Below are 25,669 nucleotides of genomic sequence, written 5' to 3'. Positions count from 1 at the left end.
GATCGTAGGTCAAAGCAGAATCGTGGCAGGTCTAAGTCCAAAGGGAGAGGGAAACCTGTGAAGGACAAGAGCCACATCAAGTGCTGGAATTGTAATGAGAATGATCATTACAAGAGTGAATGTAAGGCACCGCAGAAGGAGAAGTTAGTGAATTCAGCCATCGAGGATTTTGGTGATGCGTTGATTCTGAGTAATTCAACTGCAGAAACAGCAGTAGAAGCCTTGGTATTGAGTGTAAGAAGTCCTTTGGAGTCTGGGGTATTAGACTCAGGAGCTTCGTTTCATTCATGTAGTAGTGCAGATTTGATGGAAAACTATACCCTTGGGAAATTCGGAAAGGTTTATCTTGCTGATGATGAGCCTTTGGAGATTGTAGGGAAGGGAGATGTTTCGATCAAATCTCCGAATGGATCTGTGATAAAGGTGTCTGGGGTAAAGCATGTTCCTGGCCTAAAGAGAAATCTGTTGTCAATTGGGCAAATGGATGATGAAGGTTATTGTGTAATCTTTGCAGGTGGTGCTTGGAAAATGACCAAAGGAGCCATGGTGGTTGCCCATGGTGAGAAGGTTGGATCGTTGTACTTAACAGACAACATTTTCAATAGTATTGATGTCGTGAGGGAGAATGTCAATGCAGATTTATGGCACTGTCGTCTTGGTCACATGAGTGAAAAGGGGATGAAAGTGCTGTATTCAAAGGGTCTGTTGCCGGGTTTGAAATCTGCTGATCTTGGGCTGTGTGAGGATTGCATCTTTAGGAAGCAGAAAAGAGTCAGTTTCTCTAAAGGTGGCAGAACTTTGAAGAAAGAAAGGTTGGAGTTAGTTCACAGCGATCTATGGGGTCCTGCACCCGTGAAATCTCTTGGTGGAGCTTTGTATTACAGGACCCTTATTGACGACTCCACTAGGAAAGTGTGGATCTATTTTCTGAGAAAGAAATCTGATGCTTTTGATTCCTTTCGAAAATGGAAGGCCCTGGTTGAGAATGAGACATATTTAAAAGTAAAGTGTTTGAGGTCTGACAATGGTGGGGAGTATGAGCTTAAGGAATTCAAGGAATTCTGTGCTGAGAATGGAATTCGCATGGAGAAGACTTTAAAAGGAACTCCTCAGGAGAATGGAGTTGCAGAACGAATGAACAGAACTCTGTGTGAGCATGCTAGAAGCATGAGGCTGAAGTGCGGACTTCCGAAGATGTTCTGGGCAGAAGCAGTTAACATTGCAGCATTCTTGATCAACAGAGGGCCATCGGCTCCCTTGCAGAGTGGCATTCCAGAAGAGGCTTGGAGTGGCAAGCAGGTAAATTTGTCTTTTCTGCGAGTATTTGGATGTGATTCATATGTTCATATTGCTCCCCTTGAGAGAAGTAAGTTAGATGCGAAGTTTGTTAAATGTACGTTCATTGGATATGGTGGTGATGATTTCGGATATCGGTTCTGGGATCGTCAGAACAGGAAGATTATCCGCAGTCGGGATGTTGTTTTCAATGAGCAGATGATGTACAAGGATGGTCTGGGAGCATCTGATACTGCTGATTCAGAACCAGAGGTCGTGGACCTAGACATCACGAATTCTGGTGGGAGCAAGGAGGTAGTTGTGGAGGAGGCAGTTGTGGAGGAGGCATTTGTGGAGGAGGTAGGAGAACCCCAAACTCCACCGGTTACACTACGCAGATCCACCAGAGAGCGTAGAGCACCTGACAGGTACATGCCTACAAGCAACTACATGCTGCTGACAGATAGTGGTGAACCAGAAAGCTACTTGGAGGCATCTCGTGGAAAGGATGTGAGCAAGTGGAAACTTGCAATAGATGATGAGATGGATTCCTTGATGACCAATGGCACCTGGGAACTTGTTGAGCTTCCAAAGGGTAAGAAGGCTCTACAAAATAGGTGGATCTTCAGAATCAAAGAAGAGGCTGATGGTAGCAAGCGCTACAAGGCAAGGCTGGTCGTGAAAGGCTTTCAGTAGAGGTATGGTATAGATTATACTGACGTTTTTACTCCAGTGGTGAAGCTTACTACTATTCGTTTAGTGTTGAGTATGGTAGCTGCAGAAGATTTGGAGCTGCAGCAAATGGATGTAAAAACAACATTTCTTCATGGGGACTTAGATGAAGACATCTATATGAAGCAACCTGAGGGCTATGAGTCTGATAACGCTGAACTGGTGTGCAAGTTGAACAAGAGCTTGTATGGTTTGAAACAAGCTCCAAGACAGTGGTACAAGAAATTTGACGGATTCATTGACGAAATTGAGTTCGTGAGGAGTGAAGCTGATCATTGTTGTTACTTCAGGAAATTGAATGAAGGCTACATAATTTTACTGTTATATGTTGATGATATGCTGATTGCAGGGTCGAGTGCTCGAGAAGTGAGAAAACTGAAGAAGCAGTTATCTGCGCGGTTTGCTATGAAAGATCTCGGAGAAGCTAAGCAGATTCTGGGCATGAGGATTGAAAGAGATAGGAAGGCTGGAAAGTTGTATCTCTCACAAGCTGAGTATATCAAGAAGGTCTTGATTAGATTCGGTATGCAAGATACCAAGCCAGCTACGGTTCCTTTGGGTAGCCATTTCAAGCTATCTAAACATGACTCACCCAAGAGCAGAGAAGAGCGATTCCAGATGGAGAGAACTCCGTATGCCTCAGCAATTGGCAGCTTGATGTATGCAATGGTGTGCAAAAGGCCGGATATTGCACATGCTGTGGGAGTTGTTAGTCGTTTCATGGGAGATCCTGGTAAGAAGCATTGGGAAGCTGTAAAGTGGATTTTGAGATACCTGAAGGGAACCACTGAACAAGCCTTATGTTTTGAGGGCAAGAAAGTTATGCTGACAGGATATGTGGATGCAGATTTGGCATCTAGTGACCTTGACAAGAGAAGAAGTACAACCGGATATGTCTTCACATTGGGTGGTACTACTGTCTCTTGGGCTTCAAAGCTGCAAAAGGTGGTGGCTTTGTCTACTGCAGAAGCTGAGTATGTTGCAGTGACTGAGGCCAGTAAGGAGATGGTATGGTTGCAGAATTTCTTACGTGAGTTGGGAAAGAAGCAGAAGGATCCTGTTCTGTACAGCGACAGTCAGAGTGCCATTCATTTGGCAAAGAATCCTACCTTTCACTCAAGAACAAAGCACATAGAGTTGAAGTATCACTACATACGACATCTCTTGGACAGGAAGATATTGCAGTTGATGAAGATTGCAGGCACAGAGAATCCTGCAGACATGTTGACTAAGGTTGTAACCTTAGAGAAGTTGAAGCTATGTATGGCTTCAGCTGGCCTTGGTAATTAAGTTAAAGGCATGGCACTACCATCAGATGAAGGATTTAGTCTCCAGGTGGGAGATTGTTGGGCTTATGGAGACTAAAATATATAGGCCCAACTGAAGCGATGGGCCCAACTGCAGCGATCCAACTGGGTTTCAGACGGTTAGGGTTTCAGGAGTATAAATGTAACCTCTTGGGCGATTAGGGTTTCAGACGGTTAGGGTTTCAGGAGTATAAATGTAACCTCTTTCTCTGTAATCCGTATCTCATTCATTATAGTGAAATATCCTGGCTTGGTAGTGCCCCCAGACGTAGTCATTCTAATCGAGTGGCGAAATGGGTTAACAATTCTTGTGTGTTTGCTTATTTTTCGTTTATCGTAATTTCAATTATTCCTAACAAAAACTGTCCTTTCTTGTTTTTTTTTTGGTTTATATTCAATTCTCTATATTACAATTAGATACCTAGTAACAATTTAATTGTTATACCGCAAATCTAAATGCAAAAATCATTTCAAAAAGGGAATACAATATCAAAATATTCAAAGTTTCTAAAATTCATAAAATGAACAAATGATAAGCTTCTAAAATTAAAAACAAACTAAATTCAATGAAACATATCCTTTTGGACATCATTCTACTGCCAAACTGATCATTTGATTCCAGACTTCCAGTTCCAATAAAAGAAACAATTCAAATGTCTTATATATCATTTCGAATAAAAGAAACCACTTTGCCAATAGTGTAAGATTTCCTCATCATTCTCTATTGCAAAAACTAAGTTCCTACTTCCTCTATTTTCTGGGTTTTTCTCCTTTTTGGTATCCAGTTCCTGAAACAGCACAATTTTCATCTTAAGTCAGAATATCAAGTACCATGTTCAAATATCCATAAGAAAAAGTTTAGTTAATCATATGAGTCATTGTGCTATGTATGATACCCATCAAACCCAAACAAGCTACATACTGAATTCATCTAAAACCAGTAGCATGTAACAGAGTTGATTAAGTATTGACAACCTTAATTGATGTACGAGAAGAAAAATTGAATCAAATGCCGAATGCATGATTGTATTTTAATATGAACAATTGGCAAATCACTTTCCTAATTTTTACTGTTTTATGTAAAAAGTCTCTCATTAATTATTTTATCATATTAAGGACTTGAATTTTCATTATTTATCATATTAAGGATTGTTGTTCATGTTGCATACTCTATTAGCATCCCAACAGTAAACCCAAACATTACCCATTTGTTCAAATAAATAATAAAAAACAGCAATTTATTTTCATTTCCATCAAAATCATAACTCAATTCAACCTAAGATAATATAAAATTATGAAATTTGAGATTATAAGAATGCGAGATTATTACTATCGTCAAGTATGGATAATGGCTTGAATTTAATGATTTATGTACTGACACTTGATTAAATGAAGTCTGTATTCTCTCTAATTATAGCATCACAAACCCCTTTAAAAGAAAGACAAAATAAATAATAATAATAAAACACATATCATTATCATAAGGGGTACACATATCATTACCTGATGATCAGTTTGTTTGGAAATTTTTGAGATAGAAAAGCATCCATGTCAGTCAATTTATTGGAGACTATCTCATATCTAGCAACCAAATCTTCATATTTTCCACATACTACCATATGTCTAACATCCAAATCGTCATATGTGTCACATACTTCCTCAGGCCTAGTGGACAAATCACTAAACTTAGAAGTGATGTCATTCAACTTCACTTTAAGTGATTCCACATTATGTAATTGACTTGATGAATTCCATCTTGCTCTGACATCATAAGAGGCAGATCCAAAATAAATTTTTGGAATTGGCCTCAATTCTAAACCCCTAACACGACCATTATGTTTTGCTAAAAACATATTCAGATACCTGCTCATTTATTTCACTTATAGAGGCACTTGAATCAAGGATTCGTTCAACTTGAAGTGTAAAGTCATATCCTACAAATTAATAATAACAAATTAATTTTGCAAGTGCATAATTACTATTTACTTACTCAACCATTTAGATAAAGATTACTATGAAATGTTTGGTATTTTGATCCACATAAGTTCAATCTTTTTTCTTATGAGTGTCATCATAAAAGCTGAGTCTATCGGGTGTATGACCTAACTCCTTTGCCTACAAATAACAATTTCATCATTGATGCCAACATCTCCAACACAAGACCAAGGCAAGGAGGGAAGGCGCCTCACATGCCATATGAGACTCGAGCTATAGAAGATTTGTGAGGTTTATTCCCACATGGCATGTCACTAGGGACACGCTGTGTTGTAAGCTGGCTGAGTCCCTATATTGAAATGCTCTATTTACACGGCGTGTGCCTATTGGCACACGGAATGTGAGCTTGGTAGGAGGGGCGTGTTCCTACAACATAGGCAGGGCTGGGTTGTGGGGGATTGAAGTCCACACGGGGTGTCACGCAGCGACACGTCGTGTGGGATGACTTACTCGGCAAGGTTGGCTGGGGGACAAGAGGTGCCAAAATTTTGTCACCCTCTTAATTACTGTTTATGCCCTTACTTATTTATCATCTTGCCATGTAATCCTATTTTCTAAATGTCACTTAGCTACTTGTCCCCTTCTTACCCCTATCCTTTCTTTGTGTTTGTTAAAACCTCATATTTGGAAAGATGAACAACTTTTTATGAAATCAAAATATTTAAGCCTCCATTGGAGTAAGATTTTACCTTTTATAGGATTAACTCCTTGAAGTATAGCTTCAAAAGAAATTTTTTGGTGGATTTACGATTAAAATCAACAAGTTCATTATTAATCTGTATCAATAATAACATTATAATATTAAGTAAAATAAATTAAAAGATACAAGTTGGTGAAATACCACTGTACAAGGCTGGTCTTGGACCTAGGACATGAGTGCCCTGGCTTAGGGTCCAAAGCTGGAGGGGGTCCTAATTTTTTTTATTAGATATGCATTTATATATGAGTAAAAAATAACTTTTACAAATACTAATATTATTTAGGTTTTAAATAACCCAAATAATTAATATAAGCCCTTTACATTTTTAAACTTAAAAGAGGCCCAATTGATTTTTTTAAAGAGTTAATTACAAGTAGATGCGTAGTGGTTACATGGATTTGCAGATGAGTACCTGTGATATTTTTGTTTACAAACACAACAATGTGGTTGTAAAATTTTACATTTTTTTCCACTTTGCCAAATTTGGCCGATAACGACCTCAAAAAGAAAATTTTAAAGAATTAAAACTTTTTAGTATATCACATTTACCATATTAAAAAAATTTGAAATCATCATTTTTTTAGTTCTCTCTTTAAACATTAACTTTCTCTCTCATAAAAAACAATACCTAAATGACCTTAAACCTAAAAAGTTGAAGAATTAAAGTTGCTTAAAATAACATTTAACGCTTAAAAAAATTCATTTCGAGGTCGTTATGACCCAAATTTCTAACAAAGTGAACCAAATGTAAAATTTTACAAACCATAAGGTTGCAAATCGACGAAACTACAAAACATCTATATGTAAGTGACCCTTTTTAAAAATAGGTTGATGGTTAATTTAAGAGTTAAACTCATATTTAGTTTTAATGCATCCACAATTTTATCATTTTATGCATTGTTTGGTAACATTTTGCCCTTGAAATATTTCCATAAGTGACATTTAACCCGTTTTGCATGAAAAATTAATCGATTTATTAATTTCTTTACCAAATGACATAATTTTTGACACGTGATATATACAAGTGGCGGTTGATTTAATTTTTTCCACGATATATAGATTTAATAACATATCATATTTTCTCTTACCTTTTTTTTTCTTCCTTAAGCTTGATATTTCTCAGCATTGCAAATATTTTGCTCTTCAGAATGTTTTCTATTACTCATTTTTATGCATTGGTTTCCAAGAAAAATTTTATATTCAACTAATTCAGATGGTATTATTAAAAGTTACAAACCGAAAGTCATATCTTTTATTTTTCATTTCAATTTTTTAATCTCAAGAAATATATCTAATCTAAATTCAGAAAATAAATAAACATTATTTGTTATCTTTTAATAATAACAATAAGATGATTTGATAAATAAATAACAAACACATAAAGGATTAAGTCCATATATGCACGTATTGGGCCATTCAATAACAGTTTGAATGATTAACAAAGCCAACTCTGATAGCTCGTTGATTGTGAAAATTAAAGATTAATAACTTAATCTTCGAAACCGCATAAATTCAAAAGCTCTTAGTCCGAAAATAAATAAATAAAAGATGACTTATACTTAAAACCCTCAAAGGTAAGGGTTTAATAATGTTTTAGTCATCGGCCCTGTTTGGGAATTAGCTATTAGCTATTAGCTGATTACATTAGCTGCTATGACTAGCTGATTTGACTAACTGTTTGTGTAGACATGTTTGATAAAAATTAGCTGATTGATAATAGCGGTTTGTGCATTGGCGACCGAGGAATTGGTGTCCCAGCACTACAAGAAAAAGGGGAAAACCATCACTAAAAGTCTAGTTCCACTCATTAAAAGTTTTTAATGAGCGGAATTTTCCCCTTGAGAAAGCCCTTCTTACTAAAAGTATTAATGAGCGGAATGATTCCGCTCATTATTAACTTACAATGAGTGGACATTTACCCTTATTAAAAACTATATAATGATTCAAAATACACTCATTAGAAGCATTTATAGTGATTAAAAATACGCTCATTAGAAGTATTTATAATGATTAAAAATCGTCTAATTAAAAATATTTATAATGATTTGGATTGAAGGGACCTACTCTAAATTAGATATATTCAAGTCTCAAACAAATTAAAATAACATCAAACTTTTAAATAAAAACACATAGATAACCAATTCCAAATGAAACCATATCATTAATAATAAGATATATCATAGATTGAAGGTATAATTTTTATACTTGAGCAAATAAGGTATAATCACATTCAAAGTATTGGGAACTCCTACGAAATGAAATCAGAATTTTATTATACTACCCATTAAATAGTCAAAGTAAAGAAATCTAGAAAGAATAGAGCTAAATACCAAAAACATTGTGCATATCTGCGAAAAGATGATGTCTATGGGTTCACCTATGGTTCTGATTGCAACTCCGAGTGGGCATCCAAGGTCGAAGAGGACGGAGACTCGGCTCTTCCATCAATAGGTTCGCCTATGGTTCTAATTACAAACGTTTTCACATAAAACACCTGATTGTAAAAGGTATTACGTTAGACGCCAGAACTATATATGAATTTGCTGCATTTAAATGTATCTACACAGTTGTCATATATAATTTTTCTTTTCGTTTATGTTTGGAAGCTTGGAATGTCTTACATATAGCTAAAGTTTTCTCAATCAGATATATGCCGCTCAAGTTTCCCTGTGCAGCTGTAATTAACAATAGTAAACTACTTTAATGACCGAGCGATATATACTCTTTCCAATTACTAACCTTTTGAATAATATAAATAAATAGCAGAATAGAAGCATTGAATATCCACTAACACAATGAGAAGAAAGAATAGACAAAAAAAAAAAAATTTAAGAGTCCAACTTACTAGGCCACAACCGAGGAGATGAATATCAGTATAATCACGAGTTCTTGTGTAATATTGCAAATCAATTTGAAAGGAATTTGTCCACTGGAGAAATTAGAAACAGAGTGTATAGTTATACAGTAAAATTTGCCATCAATTAACTTTCTCTTCCCAATTCAACTTAATTGTATTTTTTTGCTCTTATTTAGATGGATTACACAAACAAAAATGCATGGAGACACAAACTTATCACCAACTTAGAAAAGGCTTTTAAAGTTAATAAACTAGAGTACATCACCAAGGGAAATATTATATTCTATGATTTTTGAAGAGAAATTCACCACCTAAACAAGCAAAAAAGCATTTATTGAAAAAGCATTTTCGAATTTCAACATTAAATCTCAACTAGTGAACTCAACTTTAACTAGGAATTGAAATTGCCAAAAGCAGAATTGTAACATTAATCTCAACTAATAAACTATACTAGAACTAGGCTTGAAATAATAGTTCATCATATGCTCAACCTAATTGCATTAATCAACAAAATTTCTCAAATATTCCAATCAATCAATTCAATAACTCAAATTGCCAAATCAGAATTCTAACCTTAAATAACAATAATTCACACCAATCACTAAGTTCGAATATCCAATGGCAAACTAAATTAATTGAAGCGTAACGAATTGCAAAAAGATATTCACTGCTAGAATCTGCAGGACAGCCATTCTTACTGCTATTAACTTGTAAATCCTTCTTCAATTAAGTGGATACAGACACTGCACACTAGGCATTTAAGTATTAATTAGACACCTAATAATGATGATTGAATTTACAATAAAAACTTGGATTAAAGACTCAATTTCTCAGATGAAACTACCTTAGCTTGTGGAAATATTCCAAATGATGAAGAATGCCGTAGAAAGAAGAACATAACAAGTGATATACTAAAAAAATTTGTGCATCAAAAGTAAAACCTAAAATTTCAATAACACCAACTAACAGACTAAAAATAGAAAAACAAGTGTATCAAATATTTCTATTGGAAAAACAGAGAATCCAGTACTAAAAGAAGTTAAATTCAGCAGAAGATTATAATAATTTCATGTACATTATCTATATAATAATATTTGAAGCATTTAAGAGCTATAAAATGTAATCCAAGTACCTTAGCTTTAGACAACTTAGACCAAGAGAGAAAAAAGCGTGGACAAAGGTGCAGCAATCAAAGTTAGAGCTAAGGATCCAATAAAGAGACCAGGTGGGTTCGATAATCCAAGTGAGATCGGGCCCTCGTCTCTCACGAAATGCGCTCTCAAAATCTGCTAAAGAGAAATTTAGAAAATTATTCACAACTCGAATTCAAATATCCAAAAAGAATTAGAGAAAGTCAAACATTAACAGCAATTACGAAGAATAAACGAGAGGAAGAGTGAAGCAGAGCCGGGACTGTGAACTATTCTTTAGGAGGAACCACTTGACAGCTACATCGAATCAATTGAGTTCTCTATTATTTAAATGACACGTATACACCAGTTTCATGGAGAAAAACAGAGGATCGTCTATCTAAGGACAAAACTTGCCAATTCAAAATCGTTAATATGCCTTACACTTCTTCAAACAAGAACTAAAGTTACACATGGACTATTGAGCATGGTGTGCTTTCTGCTACGTACTTCGTATGTGTCTATGCTTTCAACTTTGATAAACATGAGGTTGCTTATGGTTAGAATACATATACTCATGAAACAGAAAAACTCTTGGAGGTCAAGGCCATCACCGGCCGTCATGTCTCCGTTGATATTGCCTCTGTTTGCTTCAGTGCTTTCTCTGTCATACCCTTGTTTGTGTTTTTCTTTATTGAGAAAAGAAAGGCCAGGCTCAGTGAAAGCAAGTGAAATCAAGAGGAAAGGACTATGTGCACCCATTTGACACACTAGTATGGTTTGCTTCTCATTCATTTTACAGTGTCTATATTAGGAATTTTCTATGCCAAACTTAGTATTCAAGTATGAAATGGTACTATACTCTTCCTAGTTTTATTCAAATAATAATTCTTCTAATTAGTGAAATAAAAGGCAAGTTATAAGAGTGAAGAATAAAAGTGCTTAAAATTACTGTCTTTCTCCTCATATACAAATTAAAATAAATTTCACTATATCAATAGAAGTATATCCAATCAGGACAAAGGAATTGATATTAATTTGGGGGAAATTATTAATTCTTCTCAATTCTCATCATTGGAAAAGTTTAATTCATCATACAGAGTCATTACAAGACACAGACAAGATTGAAATTCAGTCCTAATGCCTATCTGTGCAATTGAAATTCATGAAAGCTTTTACAAAGTAAAACATATTTCAGAGAAACCCACCCATATAACGATGCTTCTCTTTGTACTGCACAAGAGGGTTCAAGTAATTAATTCAAAGCCCCAAAATTGAAAGATTGTATCTGTAAAATTGTTCAAACAAACATATTGTTAGCAAAAGTCTAACAAAGTCGAACAAAAAAAAAGGAAAGCAAGCATAGGAAAAACAGAACCACACAAATTAGGTTTTCCAATAGATCTGCAAATAAACACATAAGGAGATATGAATAACGACATTTACACAAATAAACAATGAAATAGCCTAACTTCTACTTAATTTGCAAACTAGAGAAACTCTGATTTTGAGGAAAAGAGTACCCAGGGCAACAATCTCAAACAAAATGGAGCTTACCGATTCTTGTTCCAGTCGATTGTGGGGTTTGTCAAATTGACCGAAATATGAAAATAGTGGTGGACGAGGATGGTTCCTAGAGCTAATCGGTATAAGAGAATGATTTCCAGAGCTAATGAAAGATAGAGGCGAGAGAGAGGGAGAGAGTCGGTAGTTTCGTGGAGCACAGAGGTGGACTGCAGTTAGGTTTTGTTTGGGTGGGAATGTATCCAGCTCAAAAAGTTAGCACCTATAATGAGCGTAACATTAGAAAATTGAGTAAAGTTAAGTTTTTTAAGACTAATAGTTACCAGTTTTTATTTCCACCCATTAAAAGTATAAAAAGTATGCTTTTAATGAGCGATTTTCTCCCCACTCATTATTTTTTCCTCACTATTGTTTGTTTTTCTTGTAGTGCAGAAATCAAACTGTCAATAATCATATATGCTTTCCTTTCTGTCTACTCAACTTCTAATCTACTTTCTTTCAGACTTCTAGTTGAAATTGCAATGACATACTAAATTGGAATAACAACATTAAAGACGGAATTTTACTTGTTGCTACATAGTAATGGGAACGGAACAAGAAATCAGACTTGTATAGTTAGTTGTATACAAAGTTTTCTTAAGAGTGTAATATTTTTAAAATAATATCTAAAGTACATTTGATTTAACCATTCAGTACCAAATTAAAAATAACGCTCACCTACAAACCATTTAAACATTTTACATAGAGTACTAATTGAAAAAATGACATGAAGAAAAAGTTTAACAATCAACATCCAAACAGTCATTAAAACATTAACATCATTACCAAATGTCAACAAAATCAAGTCCAATTTAGTTTATAAAAGCAAGTTACTAATGAACCACAAAAACCTCTAAAATCTTCAATATTTACTTTCTGAGTATAACCTCAATAATGGTATTTTTAGAACATCTTCGCAACCTCATCATTCGTTTTTCTAATGCTTTGAGCTCAAAAGTGGTTACATGATCTTCAAATTCTAACACCATCTTCTCTAACAATTTTGCATTCTTGAGTAGAAATTCAACAAAGATTAACAAATCCTTATCTGGACAACCAGTGATCTTTATAGTCTTTAGATGTGATGACAAACAATAAAAGACATTCCTATTGAAATTCCAGTAGTTGTCTCCAAAATTGGTCAGCTGAAGGAAATTACAATATTCCTAGAGATAAAAGAGAAGAAAAGTTTAGGACAAGGTAGTTAATATATGGAAAACTAGTGACATTTTCTATCGTTACATTTTCTTTATAAACATAAAATTGAGGAAACTCATAGAATGGTTAAACCATTTATTCCACAATGATTATCGAATTAAATTTGACATTTAGAAGGTTCAAAAAATTACCCGATTATAGTGTGATACATTAATAACTAATTTCTCAAGCACATGTGAACTACTAAGTACACATGCAATTCCAAATTTGGCATTCATCATAGTAGGATAATCCAAAATCAAGCTTTTGATGTTTAACACCGGTAAAAAGAGATATCTCATGTAAACTAAACTTGATAGAACCTGAAAGCATAATGTGGAAAAGAAAATTAAAAAAAAAAATATATTGCAATAATTCATTTTAAAATTTAAAAATATTACACCTATTCATATAAAAAAAGGATGCAATGTTTTTTTATTCTTTATAAAAGTTAGCTTGATAAAGTATCTCCCAAGTTCTAGCTCTTTGATATGTTGAAGCTGATGAAGAATGTCTTTAATCCAAGTTTTAAGCTCCAGATCGTGAAACCCCGGATCATAAAAATCAATAGTAGCATAAAGTGAAGATGACAAATTCAGTAATTTAGCATTTCTAACTCGTCCCAAACTACAAAGAATAATCAGTTTTTCAAGCTTTGGACATGAAATTACAACATCAGAAAAGTGTCCTATAACCAATCTTTTCAAAGATTCAGAAGCAATAACCAGCCATGAAATCCCATCACAGTTGATTAAAGATTTGGAAACAATAATCAGCTTATCAGACTCAGAAAAACTTTCAATCAATTCTAAGGATTTGAGCAACGGACTACCAGAAAGAATATGTTCCATTGCTTGATCAGGCAACTTACAAGAAACCATAGCCAATTCTGTGAGGCATTCCCAATTTACCATTCCATTAGGCATAAAAGTACAATTTCTGGTTGTTAATTTAACAAGTGAAGCATTGTTGAAAAGGAATTCCCGCAATTCACTTAAAGTCGAGTGTATTTCTCTTCACCAGACTGAAAACCCAATTGGTACAATGGTCCCAGTCCACATGGAACATAAACCTCTAGCAGATTTAAAAAAAAACATTAGCCAAGTTGGTGAGCATACATCGAAGTGTAAAGTCACTAGAACACAATGTCTCACGCATTGTCAATTTTTGATACACTCACCATAAACCGATCAAATTCTGTACTGCAGATAGCCATTACCTGATCTAATTCTAAAGGTTACTTGTTCCTGCCTCTAAATAAAAGAAATAGCAATGCTTTTAATCTAATGGAATTTAATATAGCAAGCAATAGAAAAAAAAATCAAGTGACTAATGAATGCAATGACCAGAAACATGCTTAAAACCAATGAACATATCCGATAAATTAATTCCTTCCCTTAAGGAAACCATATTTAAAACCCGGCAGCAAATGAATAGTTCAGAATTTCGAAGACAAAACTATTTACTGTAATGAAATTTCATAAATATAAGAAGAGTATTAACATTTTAGTCACATCTGTTTCCAAAAAGACTTATAAAAGGTCTCCCGATGATGGCATTGTAGGTAAGTGGGATGTCCACCACTACCCACTCGGCAATGCACTCCACCTCGTTGCCGTTGCGGGCCAAGATTGTTGGGAGGGAAATGATCCCTTTGACCGGGACCTCGATCTCGGACAGCTCCACCAAAGGAAAGGTTCCCTCTCGTAGGGCACTGCTGATGCCCTTCATTAGTGCTGTCGAGGTGATCAGATTTACCGAGCTTCGACTTCAGGTAACTCTCCATTCATAATTGATAGACATCATCCTTCTTCTACCCGGACTATTTACTTTCTTTACCCTGTATTTATGCGACGAAAAACACTTGCTCTTCTGTGTTGCACCTCAGTTTCGAACTTGAAGGACTTGCCGAACTTTGAAGCATACTTGCTTGGTTTTTGTCCAACAGTGCATGAAAAGATCTCAGGAGCTGAAGAACATGACAAACTTAAGCTGATTTCGATATGCTTTCAAACATGTCTTCATCGGATCTGCTACAAGCCTTTGCTGCATATTCATTGGTTAAGTTAGACCTATGGACTGATAGTGATAGCAAAAAGAAAAACCGTAGACAATACCAAATGTCAGGGAGCCACGGTGTGGTGCTTACTTGTCTTCCCCGAAGTAAGCCAGGCAGGAGGATTAGATCACTCTATTTGGATATGCTGCCGAACTCATAGAGCTTGCCACAGTTAGAGAAGATAATAAGAGCAACTTCAGAATCACAAAGCACAGAAAGCTCATAAGCTTCTCCTGTCGTCTTGTTCACCTGGAGCACTGAATTAGGAGACACATGGAAAAAGGCAAAACTTAAGCGAATCTGTGGAAGATACTGAGTGAGTGAGCTTGGGTATGAAAGTCCAAGTTCATCTCACTAGGATGATAAATTGGAGCTTTCTCTTGATTCTTTCAAGCACAAATCTGTTTATTTAGAAACAGAATATCATGTTTTAATCTTCCCCATACTGTTGAAGAAGAAAGATGATTTTGTATAGGTTCATGACTATCAGATGGTCCTTCATAGACGAGATCGGATGCTGGTCGAATCTTGTTCCGAACAACGCCCTCAAAGCACCACAAACCACTGGTCGAGTATGTAACCCTAATCGGAATCAACAGCAGCGATGACATTTCCACCGATTGGGTATGTGACCCCAATCGCAATCGCAATAGCAATCCATATTGAGATAACAATGCCTTTACGACCTAACGGCGGAGAAGAGCCGCCCCTCAAAACCCCAAATTCATCTTATGCTTATGGGATTATCAGATCTTGAATTGGCAAGTTGGTAGGAGTATTATCAGATAAGAACAGTCACATAAGAACAGTCACACGTCAGCTTCATCTGTCAATTTTATAAATTTTTTGTTTTCTTTTTAATTTCTTTTATTTATGGGATAAACTACTAAAACAGACTTAAGTTTTTTTTTTTTTGACAATTATCAATTTAAACTCCATATACAAAATAAAACCAATATTTGTTTAACGGACACATCATTCGTACTACTCTATTAATTTCTTTCAATCATACGTAGATAGAGAAATTAGAACTTAACATAATAATATGAACTACGTGTCACATTTTGTTATCGAGATCTAAATTAATACTTTTTTTCACTGTTCGAAACGAAGTCCACCTGGACCGCGCTCGAAATCGAGAATCCGCCACGATTTTTTGTAATTAGTCCCTTTAAGCGTTTTATTGATTCTTAGGCGATTTTCAGTCGCTTGGGCTCCGCCTAGGCCGCCTCAGAACCGTCAAGACCGCCTAGGTACTGCCTAAATGACAATGAACAAAAACATTTTTCTCACAAAAAAAACAAAAACATTTTTAATTGTGAATTTTTTTTTCTTTATTATAATTCACATTTAAGTTGTTTTAGGGATATTGTTGTTGAAATGTTGACGTTTGCATAATTTTAAAGATATATGTTACAAATATAATGTTTTTTATATTATTATTTTTAGATAGAATAATACATATTTTAATTGTATTTATATAATAATTTATTGATTAATAAATAAAAAATATAAAAATACAAATCCAATTAATCCCCGATTAATCTTCAAGGCCCCTGTCTGTCCGACTAACGACTAGCGTTTTTTACGACTTTGCCTTTTTTAAACGTTAAGTCTATATTAGTGCTATTTTATACGTAGAACCTAAATTGATACCTCAAAACCTTACGTCAAAATGCATTTAAAACTCTTCCTGTAAATTTTCTTTCACTATTATATATATAATAATATAGACTGTTAGTAGTTTAAAACATGGATAAAGACTAAATTTAACACTATGTTTTAAGAGATGTGCAGATTTAGCCTTATGTATGAAGTTGTACAAATTTAACCATAATATTTCCAACTAAGATTAATTTTAGCATTGTGATATCAAAGATTTCAAAAAGACTGATTTGACTATTGTTTAACTATCACATTGGATCTTCCAAACATATTTATTGATAAATTGAAGCAATTTCTTAATTTTTTGTTTGTTTTGTTTGTAATTTTGTTAGTAAAACACTAAATATCTTAGACGATATTTGGAATGTCTAAAGTGACAGTTAACACTAGTCAAACCAGTTTTTTCTAGAGCTAATTACAAATCTAACCCAACTAAATGGGTCCATTTATATATATAATTCACTTTGCTTCTATCTCACCAAATTATACACTTTCATCCACTTTGGACAAAAATACCCTTATTTCAATTCACCTTCTTCCACAGACTCTCAACGTCTTCTTCGACATCCCAAACTGACGAAAAGATGGTAGTTTATAAAGAGAATAGATTATATTTGTTCAATCTTTGAAGAATTAGTGTCTGCGGAAGAGGATGAGGATGGAAATCTCAAAAAATGAGAAAGAAAAAAGAAATCTAACAATTGAACTGCTGCGATATCGCAATTGTGACCAATTCGTCACAAATACAACAAGAGTTGTCGCATTTGTGATGAAAAACGACAAATTTCGTCACAAATGCGATAAGAGTTGTCGCAGTTGTGACGAAATGCGACAAATTTAATCACAAATACGACAACAATGGAGGAAAATGGTGGAAAATAGAGAAAATTGAAACGATACCATACAGATGAAGAAAAGGGCAAGACCAACGATAAAAACATGCATATAAGCTAAAAACATATCATTTCTATGGGATATTGACCATAATACTTCAATAATCTAAAAAATCGCTAACGATTGGTATCAGAAATTGGTGGAGCAGGAGGAGGAGAAGAATCGATTGAATAGAACTAAGAGTAATTTTGTCCAAAGTGGATGAAAGTGTATAATTTGGTGAAATGGAAGCAAAGTGAGTTAGATATGTAAATGGACCCTTTTAGTTGGGCTAGATTTATAATTAGCCATTTTTTCTAATGTTCAATAACCTAAAGCTAAAATTAATCTTACTTGGAAATATTATAGTTTAATTTGCATCATTTCATACGTTAGGACTATATTTTAATATGCACTTCGCTTAAAACGTAAGAGGGTTAAATTTGGATGTTATCCCTTTTAAATATTATGTTAGTTTAATTTTTTATTACTATTCATTTACGGAGTGTTTGTTAGAAGGGATATAGGAGGTGGGATAGGGATAAAAAAAATACGAGATAAATTATCCCGTGTTTATTTGGGAGATAGAAAAGTGAGACGGATGGGGGATAAGCTTCTTATCCCTCAAATCCTATACCCACGAGGGAGGTGGTATAAGGAGGTAGGATAAGCTCCTGCGATTTTAATAGGATGGAAAAGTCCATCTTATCCCTCAAATTAATGTTATGTAGTTTAAATAGGGTTAAAATAGTAAAATGTATTATTTTATCCCTATCCCTATCCCACGTACCAAACATTGAATAATAATTCTTGACTATCATATTTTTATCACTATCCCAACCATTTATCCTTATCCCTATGCCAACCTTTATCCCTATTCCTATCCCAATAGAATACCAAACGTCCCGTTAGTGATCATTTTTGGATTAATGGAAGACTTGAATTTTCACATTAGTGTAATAACTTTCTCACATAAGAATGTTATATGGAAGAAGCTATTGCACAAAATTGGTCGTGAGAAAATCAGAACATACCAGAAACAATATACATAACTCTAGGGAAACAACATGAACCATTAATCGAATGTTTTCTTATACATTGTAGAATAAAGAGGACAATTTGAAACTCAACAGATGATGAAATTTGGACAGAAAAAAATGGTGGAAAAAGGGAAAATTGGAAAGGAAGATGGCAGCAGTTTTTTATTTTTTCACTTTTAATGGTTTAATCTTTCAATCAAATATTAACACTAAATGAGATGAAAATATGTAAATAACTCTCAGTTTATTTGCTACTTTCTCTCTAATTTCAGTTTATGCAACTTTCTTTTTCTTTTTTGTTTTTTGATATAGAAACAAATACAAGATTTTTTTACTTGTTTTCCACAACTTTGTAGCCATAAGTTTTAGGGGTTAGTTACATAAACATCAAGAAAACCTTGATTTATTACAAATAGCCCATACTTATCAAAAATACTACAACTATGTCATATTATTTTAAACTTGTACCACTTTTACCAAACACCACCAACCGTATCTCTCAATAAAAATGGATATTATTATTTTATAACAATAAAAGAAAACAAAACCACATGTAATTTGAAAAAGAAAAAACTGAAATCACCCTCCATATCAGTTTCTTCTCTATCTTTTTCCTATGTGCCAATTCATAAATCTGTTCATAAAAAGTAACTGAATTTAGTGATTACACATGAATCAAACTGCAAGTAACTAATCCCTTTTCCATTCTTATTTTTTCTGTTGATTTCTGACTTCAAATAATCCTTTTAAAGCTGTAATGAATTTTGAAATTTCATTTTGAATTCTGATATAATCATTTTCTGTTTTTTAAATTGTTTGAATTCCTTTATTTATTAATTTGAATTAGTTGTTATGTTGATTACAGATTCTAAATTATGATGCATTGAAAAAAAAATTGAATTAAAGTTAGAAACTAAATACAGACAAGAACTAGTTTATGAATAAAAGCAGTAAAGATGCAATTATCAGTGATCTGCTCCTTCATACCAGCCTTTTACATAACCTCTGCTCATTTGATGATTTGATGTACACACATTTAGTTTTCAAAGTACATACATTTTGACAAACTAAAAACAGAGAACCATAAAAACGGAGAACAAAGAAAAAGAAATTGAAAAACAGAGGACCAATAAGAAAATAGAAAAACCCTGGACAAAGAACGAAAAAGAGGGATGTGGATATTGGCTATGAGAAATAGAGGGTGAATTATGAATTATTAGTAACTTTAACTAATAATAAAATAATAATTTAATATGTAATAACTGTAATTTTGACAAAACTAAAATTACGTTTCAACGTGATGATAAAACACTAAAGTAGAGGATATATAACTGTAAAAAAGAATTGATAGTTGCTTTTCTCTGTAATTTCCTCTAAGTTTTATTAGGAGCAGTTTTTCCTTTTAGAAATCTATTTTTATCCATTTAATTGCTCTTTAACATATTTGTAGACGGAGATTTTATATAGAGACTAAACAATTTAATGGAATCAAAATTAAGGGATCATATAACTATTTTAAAAAAGTTTGGGACTAATTAGTATATTATGTAAAACCATAAGGATTAAATAATTAGTGTATTGTGTAAAATGACACGGACATAATACATGCACATCTCTCTCTCCGCAGTTAAATCAACCCGTCATTGATCCGCCGTCTCACTCACAATAAAAATTAGATTTTTTTTTTCATTTTTATTTTTATTTACTAATTGTTAGGAACCGAAATAAAACGTTAACCGACCGAAATAATTGGTTAACCGATTAGTGGTTAACCCAATTTAGTGGACTAGTGTATGATTAATGTTTTTAAAAAACCGATTAAATGATTAACCGATCGAATTAACCTTAATGGACTGGTTAACCGACCACGTGCACCCATATCTCAAACCTCTAATTTTACCAAAAACAAAAACGTACCAAAATAAGCCTATTGTTTTTGGGAAATATCAATTTAGGCTGTACATACAAAATAGCATAATATAAGCTTAACATTTAAAAAATATACCAATTTAGGTATCGGTAGCGGAATCAAAACTTAACGGAGTAATAGAAATTACGTGTCCAATCGGTTACCGAAGCCTAAATTGATACTCTTTTCTAAACGTTAAACCTATATTGATGCTATTTTGTACCTAAATCTAAATTTATACTTCCCAAAAACTATAGAACGCCTTATTTAAAAAAAAAAACTTCGAGTTAATGGTTCCAATTCAATTGATTGAAAATTTATCTATTTGATCAAAATTTAAAGATATCTCGAAATTAAAAGAAGAAACAACATTCTTCCAAAAAAAAACAAACAACATAGAAATAACAATACAATTAAGGCCTAATGGGTAATTATTAGGAATTACCCAAAGCTCGAAGAGACACAATTAATTTCAAATTTGAGGGGGATTCAAAGAGACAGATACATTATATTATGTTATATATATTCCATCTTCTTCCACAGCATATTAGGTTTAGTTATACCTTTGGAGTCAGAAAATGGGAAGTAGAACTGTGAAGGTGGAGGACGAGAATCAAGACAGAATCAGTGATTTGCCAGATTGTCTCATTCACCACGTCCTCTCCTTTTTGCCGTCAACAAAACAAGCTATTCAAACTGGAATTCTATCAAAACGTTGGCAGAATCAATGGACTAAAATTCCACCTCTATCATCCTTGTAGCTATGACAAAGATCCTAGGATTACTGCTAAAATCAGTTTTGCAACAAGAAAATATGTGGAGGATTTATGCTTGATTTTATTATTCTGAGTATACAAGTTGTCGGAATTCCTTTTCAACAATGCTTCACTTGTTAAATTAACAACCAGAAATTGTACTTTTATGCCTAATGGAATGGTAAATTGGGAAGCCTCACAGAATTGGCTATGGTTTCTTGTAAGTTGCCTGATCAAGCGATGGAACATATTCTTTCTGGCAGTCCGTTGCTCAAATGGTTACAATTGATTGACAGTCTTTCTGAGTTTGATAAGCTGATTATTGTTTCTAAATCTTTGAAAAGATTTTGCTGCCGTCGTTGTTGTTTTGTTTCTGATTTTGAAATTTCATGTCCAAACTTTAAGGAATTATCTTTGAATCTTAATATTGTGACTACATGTGATTCAAAGCTAGTAACTCAAGTTATTGAAAATGTTCTATCTGGCAGTTTGTTACTCTAATCATTTGAATTAATTAACAGTGTTGGGATTTCACGGATGGTTATTGCTTCTGAATCTTTGAAAAGATTGGCTATAGGACACTTTTCTGATGTAATTTCATGTCCAAAGCTTGAAAACCTGAGTATTCTTACTAGTTTCGCACGAGTTAGAGCTACTAAATTAATGAATCTGCCATCTTTACTTTGTGCTACTCTTGATTTTTAAATTAATAAATCAAAGTTCACATATGCTTGAGAAATTAGTAATTAATGTGCCACACTATAATGTCAAATTTAATTCAATAATTATTTTAAATTTTTCTCATGATTGAATTATTTCATGATTTTTCTCAATTTTATGTTTATGAATAAAATTTTCCATATATTAAGTACCTGATCCTAACAATTTTTTTCTAATCTCTAGGAATATTATAAATATTACCTCAAGCTGAATGATTATGGTGAAGATTACTGGAATTTAAATGATACTGTCTTTGATGGTTTGTTATTGCATCTAAAAATCATTAAGATCATTGGCCGTCCGGATAAGGTTGTATTATGCTTTGCTAAATTTCTACTCAAGAATGCAAGGATGCTGGAAAAGATGTTGGTCAAATTGGAATATAGTCGTTCATCTCCAAGTATTCGAACAAAGATTGATGAGCTTGCCAAGATGTTCTAAAAATGTAGTTATTGAGCTGTTGCTCCCCAACCAAATAAGAAAGATTTTGTAGTTTTTTTTTGTGTTTCTAAAATTCATAAAAAGAACAAATGTGTAGCTTGTAAAATTAAAAAACAAACTAAATTCAATGAAACATATCCTTCTCAACATCATTCTACTGCCAAACTGATCATTTGATTCCAGACTTCCAGTCACAATAAAAGAAACAACTTTAATGTCTAATGTATCATTTCGAATAAAAGAAACCACTTTGCAAATAGTGTAATATTTCCTCATTATTCTCTATTGCAAGTACTAAGTTCCTACTTCCTCTATTTTCAGGGTTTTCTCCTTTGACCGAAGTGACATGTGGCAGCCACTAGTCAGTTATTTTTATGAAAAAAAATTAAATTTTGTGTTTTTTTCATAAAAATAACCGATAGGTGGTGCATACATGGATGCCTTGTGTCGTTACAATCATAGATTTGAGTTGACTTATGCTTATTTGTCACCAATGCCATCATTCTGATGTCTTTTAACCATTGAAACCATGAGAGTGACCTATTTGAGACAAACTCAAAAGTTAGACAATAGTGCATTTAAACCCTACAACCACCCTTAAACTTTATTCTCTAATACCTTAAATTGATTCTATAGGGACGGTTAAAACCGCCCCTTTCTTGTTTTATTTATTTATATTATATTCTCTATATTACAATTAGATACCTAGTAACAATTTGATTGTTATACCGCAAATCTAAATTCAAAAATCATTTCAAAAAGGGAATACAGTATCAAAATATTCAAAGTTTCTAAAATTCATAAAAAGAACAAATGTGTAGCTTGTAAAATTAAAGAACAAACTAAATTCAATGAAACATATCCTTTTCAACATCATTCTAGTGCCAAACTGATCATTTGATTCCAGACTTCCAGACACAATAAAAGAAACAATTTTAATGTCTAATGTATCATTCCGAATAAAAGAAACCACTTTGCAAATAGTGTAACATTTCCTCATCATTCTCTATTGCAAATACTAAGTTCCTACTTCCTCTATTTTCACTGTTTTCTCCTTTTTGGCATTCAGTTCGTGAAACAGCATAATTTTCATCTTAAGTCAGAATATCAAGCACCATGTTCAAATATCCAAAAGAAAAAGTTTATTTAATCATATGAGTCATTGTGCTATGTATGATATCCATCAAACCCAGTAGCATGTAACAGAGCTGATTAAGTATTGACAAGCTTAATTGATGTAAGAGAAAAAAAATTGTGAGATTCCGGATTATGAGAATACGAGGTTATTACTATGGTCAAGTTTACCAACTAATGCCTTTACATGTAGGTTAGAAGACTCAAATGACCACAACATGCAAGACTTGTAAAAGTTACCGATGTCAACATCACAACAAGTTATATAAATGTAAAAAGAACATTACAAATTCCACATTAAAAGCCAACAAATTCGTATTAAATTAATTATGGACATACCTATTTCAACTAAAATAGGGATCATGGTTTGAATTTGATGATTTATGTACTGACACTTGATAAAATGAAGTCATATTATCTCTAATGCTAGCATCACAAACCTATGAAAAGAAAGATAAAATAAATAAATAATAATAATAATAATAGAACACATATCATTATCATATGGGATACACATATCACTAACTAATAATCAGTTTCTTGAGTATTAGGCATCCCTTGTCTAGGAAATTTTTGAGATAGAAAAGCATCCACGTCAGTCAATTTGTGGGAGACTATCTCATATCTAGCAACCAAATCTTCATATTTTTCACATACTACAATATGTCTATCAGCCAAATCGCCATATTTATTACATACTTCCTCATGCCTAGTGGATAAATCACTAAGCTTATACGTGATGTCATTTGACTTCACTTTAAGTGATTCGACATTATGTAATTGACTTGATGAATTCCATCTTGATCTGACATCATAAGACGTAGATCCAAAATAACTTTTTGGAGTTGGCCTCAATCCTAAACCCCTAAATAGCAATTATGTTCCTTGCTAAAAACATATTCAGATACCTGCTCATTTATTTCACTTATAGATGCACTCAGATACCTCTTACAATAGTTACTGAGTATACAGAGTACCTTCCTCTATTCTTCTACTCAATACTATTTCTACCACTGAGTGATATAACCGAGCAACTCAGTATCTCCTTCTATTCTCCAGAATTGATAAAGTTTTTGTTCTAAATACAAAGAACACTTTAGATGCTTAACAATCTAGACTTTTACACAAGATATGAATAAGTGTAAGATTTCTCTTTGTTTTGCTTTTGAGACAGAAACTTCAAGTAGCTCAGCGTTTCGACTTGGTTGAAGATCTGCATCGAATGAAGTATTTGAGAGGCCTATTTATAGTGACATTTGAGGCTCCAGGTATTTCGAATTTCGAAATAACCGTTGGAGGGAAACGGCTTGCTGTCGCTTTCATTTGGTCAGTGCTCAGTGTCTTCGACCAATAAAAATATTGCATCTTCTGTTTGATTCAGTTGCCAGGTACTTCTGGTCGGTAGACGTCAGATTGTCCCTCTACTTATGGCAAATTCTTCCAGATAGCTTCCTATGTCTTCTAAAACTCTTCCAAAGTGGAACAACTTTGTCTCGAAGTTACTCAGGTCAACGGCTGACCTGTCTTCTATCCGTTCGACTCAGCAGCTTCTGCATGAAGCAATTGAGAATGCCTTCTCGATTCTTCTTGTTGATGGGCCACGTTTCTTCCTGTTGGGCCGCATGGCTTGAATCTGTTGACTTGGGCTTTGACCTTCTTTTGTGGGCTTTTGAACCTTGATCTTTTAATTTCTTTAAGCTCTTATAGATTTTAATTACTCAACATTGAACAAACAAATTAGTATTAAATAAATCAAAACATTTAAATTTAATGTGTTGGAATATTTTATCATGAGAATTTAGATCTAATTTAAATAATTTTGTCAAATCAAAATTATTGTTGCAAGGTGTTTCAACAGGTTGAATGGGGAAAAGAGGTGCCAGAATTTTGTCACCCTCTTAATTATTGTTTATGTCCTTCTTTGCCATCTTGCCATGTAACCCTATTTCTTAAATGCCACTTAGCCGCTTGTCCCCTCCTTACCCTTATCCTTTATTTGTGTTTGTTAAACCTCGTTATTTGTAAAGATGAACAACTTTTTATGAAATCAAAATATTTAATCCTCCAATGGAGCAAGATTTTACCTTTCTTCGGATTAACTCCTTGAAATATAGCTTGAGAAGAAATTCTTTCGTTGATTTAAGATTAAAATCAACAAGTTCATGATTAATTTGTATCAATCATAGCATTATAATCTTAAGTAAAATATATTAAAAGATACAAGTTGGTGAAACACCAATGTATAGGGCGGATCCTGTGCCTAGGCCAGGAGTTCCATGGCCTACGGTCCAAAGCTGGAGGGAGTCCCAAATTTTTT

The 25,669-nt window shown here is 33.6% G+C and overlaps 1 long non-coding RNA gene across 2 annotated transcripts; it reads right to left on the bottom strand.

The window, feature by feature from the left end:
- Window positions 1–8,255: 8,255 nt before the first annotated feature.
- Window positions 8,256–11,796, bottom strand: LOC136227637 (uncharacterized). Of its 2 annotated transcripts, XR_010688168.1 has the most exons (6): window positions 11,554–11,796; window positions 11,380–11,400; window positions 11,205–11,284; window positions 9,999–10,152; window positions 8,855–8,938; window positions 8,256–8,503 (listed from the first exon to the last, which is right to left on the bottom strand). It is a non-coding gene; the product is annotated as an uncharacterized lncRNA (long non-coding RNA). The 2 variants fall into 2 exon arrangements; XR_010688167.1 differs by lacking the exon at window positions 11,380–11,400.
- Between the last annotated feature and the right edge of the window lie 13,873 nt (window positions 11,797–25,669).

This window comes from Euphorbia lathyris, chromosome 4 (genome assembly GCF_963576675.1).
Source record: "Euphorbia lathyris chromosome 4, ddEupLath1.1, whole genome shotgun sequence".
In the NCBI taxonomy this organism is placed as follows: Eukaryota; Viridiplantae; Streptophyta; class Magnoliopsida; order Malpighiales; family Euphorbiaceae; genus Euphorbia; species Euphorbia lathyris.
Note: the sequence above shows the minus strand (reverse complement) of the source record. Positions and strands in the feature narration are given on the sequence as shown.